This window comes from Girardinichthys multiradiatus, chromosome 10, assembly GCF_021462225.1.
Source record: "Girardinichthys multiradiatus isolate DD_20200921_A chromosome 10, DD_fGirMul_XY1, whole genome shotgun sequence".
In the NCBI taxonomy this organism is placed as follows: domain Eukaryota; kingdom Metazoa; phylum Chordata; class Actinopteri; order Cyprinodontiformes; family Goodeidae; genus Girardinichthys; species Girardinichthys multiradiatus.
In genome coordinates, this window is record NC_061803.1 from 31,656,725 (window position 1) to 31,662,122 (window position 5,398).

Consider the following 5,398-nt stretch of genomic DNA (forward strand, 5'->3'; position numbering starts at 1 on the left):
TGTACATTTATTCCAAATAACACCGCAGCTGATGGGAGCCTCACCAAGGCCCTGGAGGGCCTTAGGTCACTTAACAGCAAAATGAAAGATCATTCTGGAGTTGACACCACAATGTGGGATGGGTTTGGAGAAATGTTTGGTAAATATAAACAATTAGTGTTGTCTATCCTTATGTCAATAGCAGTCTTTGCAGCTATTCTCACATTGTGTGGATGTTGCTGTATTCCGTGTATAAGAGCTTTGTGCACTCGCATAATAACCTCTGCTATTCAGCCAGTCAAAACAGAAATGTCAGAGATGTATGCCCTCCTGAGACCTGAGGAGACAGAAGGAGCCAGTGATGATGATGATGATGACCAGGAAGAAGAAGAGACTTCTCTGCATTTCCCTGATCTGTATCCTGACCCTGACGACAATTAGTTGTATACAGTAAACTTAAAGACCTCCTGCTACTTTTTTAATGACATGTACAGATAAAACACACCATGATGTCTTAACTGAAAATCTGAGAAGAAAAGGTTAATGATTGATGTATCAAGTGTTAAAACATTTATAAAGAGGAGGAAAATGTTAGGGTTAATTAATGATTATATATGTTTTAACTTTAATAGAAGTGAAGCTTGCTGTTCAGAGTGATTATATCTTATATGTACAAGAGCTGCAAGATAGAGACAGGATGTTCTAGAACATTCTGTCGGTGCAGCTGTATCCAATCTTATGAGTGTGCATCCCTCCCTTTGTGCTTGGAACATTTTGTAACCAGGGCCTCTTCTCTTATGAATAAAAGGCAGAGAGAGCAGGGGCTGTCTCAGAGTGTTGGTGGAGGATTGTAACTGAGCAGCCTCTGAAACACTCTCACCTGCAGGTTAAAATGAACTAACTTCTCTGTGTCTTTCTTTGTGCAGAATTGTGAAAGTGTTTGGTGTTTAAACCTAACATTTCCTTACTGATTTGGTCCAGTGGTGCCGCTTACTGGAGGGTGGAAAGGTTTCGCTCAGAAAAGCTGAGGTTATGGAGTCCAACGGCTGCCAGCAAAGCCTGACTGGAAATCTTGGCAACGGAGGTGAGGTCAGGTAGGTTCTTCAAGGAGCTTGAACTGGGTCTAAAACTGAACCTGGAAAATAAGCGAGGACAAGACTGATAAGTCAAAGCTTAGAATAAACATGGGTATCATAAACTTGGCCAGTTGAATGTACCACAGAGGCAAAACACTCAGGCGTTGAAGTGCTGGCAGCATGCTTCTTATAAAGCTCCCAGCTTGATCAAGGAGATGGAGAACACCTGTCCAAACCCAACAGCACACAAGCGACACCTAGAGGCGAAGCAAAGTAAATAGCAGGCACATAACTACAAACAGGAACTCCCAGAGCCCGACATCATCCCCCGCTCAACGGCCGGGTCAGAGCAAACCTGTCCACCCTCTAGAATAAATCCCAGGAAGGTGACTGAATCCTTATGAAACTCACATTTCTCCGCTTTAATGAATAGTCGGTTCTCCAAAAGACATTGTAGAACTAAGCAGACATGATGGCGATGTTCAGTGATGTCCTTAGAGTAGATAAGGATGTAATCTAAATACACAAACACAAAAATGTTCAAAAAATCTTTCAAAACGTCAGTGACTAGCACCTGGAATACTGCAGGCGCATTGCTGAGTCCAAAAGGCCTAACAAGGTACTCAAAGTGCTCTAAAGGCGTCTTAAATGCAGTTTTCCACTCGTCCCCCTTGCGAATATGGACGAGGTGATAAGCATTGCGTAAATCCAATTTGGTGAAAACAGTGGAACCATGTACTGGTTCAAAGGCAGAAGAGAGTAAAGGTAATGGATATTTATTTCTTACAGTTATTTTATTAATTCTGCGGTAATCTATACAAGGACGTAATGATCCATCCTTTTTCCCAACAAAGAAAAAACCAGCACCTAGTGGAGAGGATGATGGATGGATGATACCAGCTGCCAGAGATTCAGAGATATATTTTTCCATGGTGCCTCGTTCATGGCTGCACTCTTCCACACTTTCATCAAAATTCAAGGGTACTTAGAACTCCAAGTTATGAGCTAAAACCTTAAATTTCCCTTTCAGAGACAAAAAGACAGATAGATACTTTTGATAAGGTTAGATTACCTGACTATAAGTATATCTAATTTTTTAACAAAAACTGAAGCATTGTTGAGAAGATTGGTTCCGTCTTAATCCCGGACCAATCCGGGATTAAGGCCAGATTGGTCTGACTGCACCAATCCGGCGCAGTCAGACTGGATCGGTGCAATATGTTTGTAAGATCTGTCTCAGGTTTTAGACATACTCCACAAGTCAAAACAGAGTCCTCTGTGTCTTTAAGGTTTCATAACCTGAAAGACATAGAGCACTTAAACATAAACCTCCAAGATGTTAAAAAGGCTTTTCAGAGATTAAAAGTGAACAAAAGCCACAGACCTGATAATGTATGTGGCCAGTCTATTAAATCTTGTGCCAATGAGCTGAGTCCTGTGTTTCACTAAATTTATAACAAGTCTTTGCAAGCACAACATGTTCCTACTATCTGGAAAGATGCTGTTGTGGACCAGTAGCTCTGACCTCAGTCTTAATGAACATTTTTGAAAGGTTAATTAATTCAGTTTCAAATGAAGTTTATTTATATAGCACCAATTCACAACATTAGAGGTGAAATTTTAAAGCAGACTGAACATTTTTTAGACCCCATGCAGTTTGCCTACAGGCTCACAGAGGAGTGGAGGATGTGACCCTCACTCTGCTAAATCTGCTTTTTAAACACCTGGAAAGCAGCCACAGCCCGGTGACTGATGACTTTGCCCAATGGTGTGGAATTTTGATTATTGATTAATTAATCTTTATCAATAAACCCAGAAATGCCTTCTCTTTATCTATGTGAATATTTATTAAATCACAGCCTGATACAATCCATTCTTCCGATTTAATAATTTTCACCTACTCAAACATGCAATGTTCTACACAAAAGGGGTAAAATATCTAACTAAACAAAAATAAAGAAAAACAGCAACCAGCTGTCATAATTCTATTTTTGTGGTGGACCAAAAGGCAGACAAGCACGGAGAAAAGCAGAGAGGTGGTCGAAAACTCCTTTAATTTAAAGCGAGTCCACTTACATGCAGGCGAGGTGCAGGGTGACAAGATTATCCAGTTCAAGGACAAAATCCAAAAGACATCTCATGAGGACATTGAAAAGACATAACGACACCGCGTGGAACAAAGGACGAAGGCAAACTTAATTACAGACAAAGGTGGACAAGAAACAATAGGGCAGGTAATCAGAGGAACAGGGAACAGGTGACACAAGGAGGCTGGGAGGCAGAGGGAGCAGGTGAAACAGATTAACCAATAAGGAGAAACACCGACCCAAGCAGAACAGGATAAAAGATGATTAGAATAAAAGTAAACAGTAACTAAAGCTAACCTGTTAAAGGAGGAATTGGAGAATAAAGATAAACAGAAGAAAAAGAGCTAAGAGGGACAATGAATGTAAAGGGAACAGAAACTGAGAAATTAAGAACTAAAAGAGGAAAACTAATGATGAGAGGAGAACAGACAGGGAGGCAAAAGGAAACCAGAATTGTCAGAACACAAAGTGATGAACAAGAATACAAAACTTCAAACAAGAGCATCTAGTAAAACAAAAACACCAAACCATGAACAAAGTCCAAAATCTCACACCCTGACACCAGCAGTTATGGCAAAATTGATAATATGACAAAAGGTGAGGATGTTGGGGCGCAGTTCCACTGTAACTCAGTTATACTCAGGAAGTTGGAAGTTAATCTGCGTCCATAGTTACCTTCAGGAAAAGCGGTCAATCTTCGTCCTCTGGCCTCCTTGGCGAAAGGGAAAATATGATCTGACCATCAAAGTCGACTAGGACAAAACAAGGTGGATCCTTGAAACTCCGTGGTTTTTTAGTTACGTGTTAAACTCACATCTTCGATCGGCAAAGTGAAATTTCTGGCCTTCTTAGCCCAGAAACCTCTTTTATGAATTCTTCGTTGGCCAACGAGAGAGAATAAATGAGATCCACTCGAGACTCTTCTCCAGGTGATGCTTCAGATGTTGGTAACCGGACACGGTCTCCAGCTGGAGGCCTATGTTCAAACTGGGTGCCTTCATATATAGCTATTGGTTTTGGTGCACAGGTCTAAATTGGGAATCAAATAAAGCTTTGGGTCGGCATCGTGGTAAGCCAAGAGTGATTGGGTTTTTAGTTGTACGTGTGTGTTTCCCTTCCAAAACCCGACGTTTAACACTGTTTTAAGCCTATATACATTTGCTCTTTCGATGATAGGAAGATTTAGCATAAATCCTATCTCTAAGTTATCTGGATTGACGAAAATTTGAATTGCGCTGCCTAAGCTATAATCTACGTGTGTTTGCGGAGATTGTAAGGTGTCTGTTGTGGTGGACTTCAGGATTTTCTCTACCAAATCCAGCGGAACTAGGTAAGTGGGTATCCATCCTTCGGTTAGGCTGTCTACCGATGAACCAACCTCCTTAATCAGGTCCTGCATCAAATCTCTTCTGTGTACATCAAATCATTCTTGATCACTTCTGTGAGGGTTTGCAGTGCATGCAGGGTATTGTTAATAAGAGTGGAGTGTAAGTTTACAGTAACCACGGTGCCCTGGAGGGTCTTGGTTTGTATTTCTAATAGTCTCTGTTGGAGGAGGAGTCTTTGATGGATTTCTGGCATTTCGTCATCCAATTTTTGCACGTGCCTCTGAATAGTTTTCAGGCTAACGGAATTTGCTGCTGAAAGGCCAATGGAAAACAAAGATCCCAGCGTCGCAGCTGAGGCTATCAATCCACCTAGGAATCTCTTTGGGCGTTTACTGCCGCTGAGGTCCTCTTCGGTGACCATGAATTTCTGCAGTTGTTTGAGGATATAGATTGTAGTTTGTTTGGCATGGTCTATGGTGTCGGGGGTTTGAGTCCCCTGAGGTCTTCCTTCAGTCATCAGTGGCAGAAGACGGATGTGTTTGCGGTACACGTCCCACGGGTCTAGGCGCACGAAGACCCTCTGCGTGTGGAGTCTACAGTGCATAATAAGGAGCCCGGGGGTGTCTTGCAGGACTGTGCCGGTTGGTGGTCCTATCTCTATTACACCGGTTGGTAGAGCAAGTGTGGAGCCAACAAGAATGCCAATCATCCAGATGACCTCCATCCTGCAACAGAGAAATCCTGATTATAGAAGGGAATTTGTTTTTATGGGTGGAGTTGTTAGTGGTTAGTGCATGTTAGTGTGGAGTTTATTTTACATGCATCTATCTGGCTGACCCTATGCGCTACCCTCTCCTCCCTCATTTCCGGAAGGGATCCCTGTTCCTGTGGAGGAGAGTCTGTTGTAGGGTTTGATCTGGTTCGCATG

At 42.1% G+C, this 5,398-nt stretch overlaps 1 long non-coding RNA gene across 1 annotated transcript; it reads right to left on the reverse strand.

Moving 5' to 3' along the window:
- Nucleotides 1-944: 944 nt before the first annotated feature.
- LOC124874707 lies at nucleotides 945-3,270 on the reverse strand. Its single transcript, XR_007039873.1, has 4 exons — nucleotides 3,132-3,270; nucleotides 1,467-1,571; nucleotides 1,197-1,312; nucleotides 945-1,114 (listed from the first exon to the last, which is right to left on the reverse strand). It is a non-coding gene; the product is annotated as an uncharacterized LOC124874707 (long non-coding RNA).
- Between the last annotated feature and the right edge of the window lie 2,128 nt (nucleotides 3,271-5,398).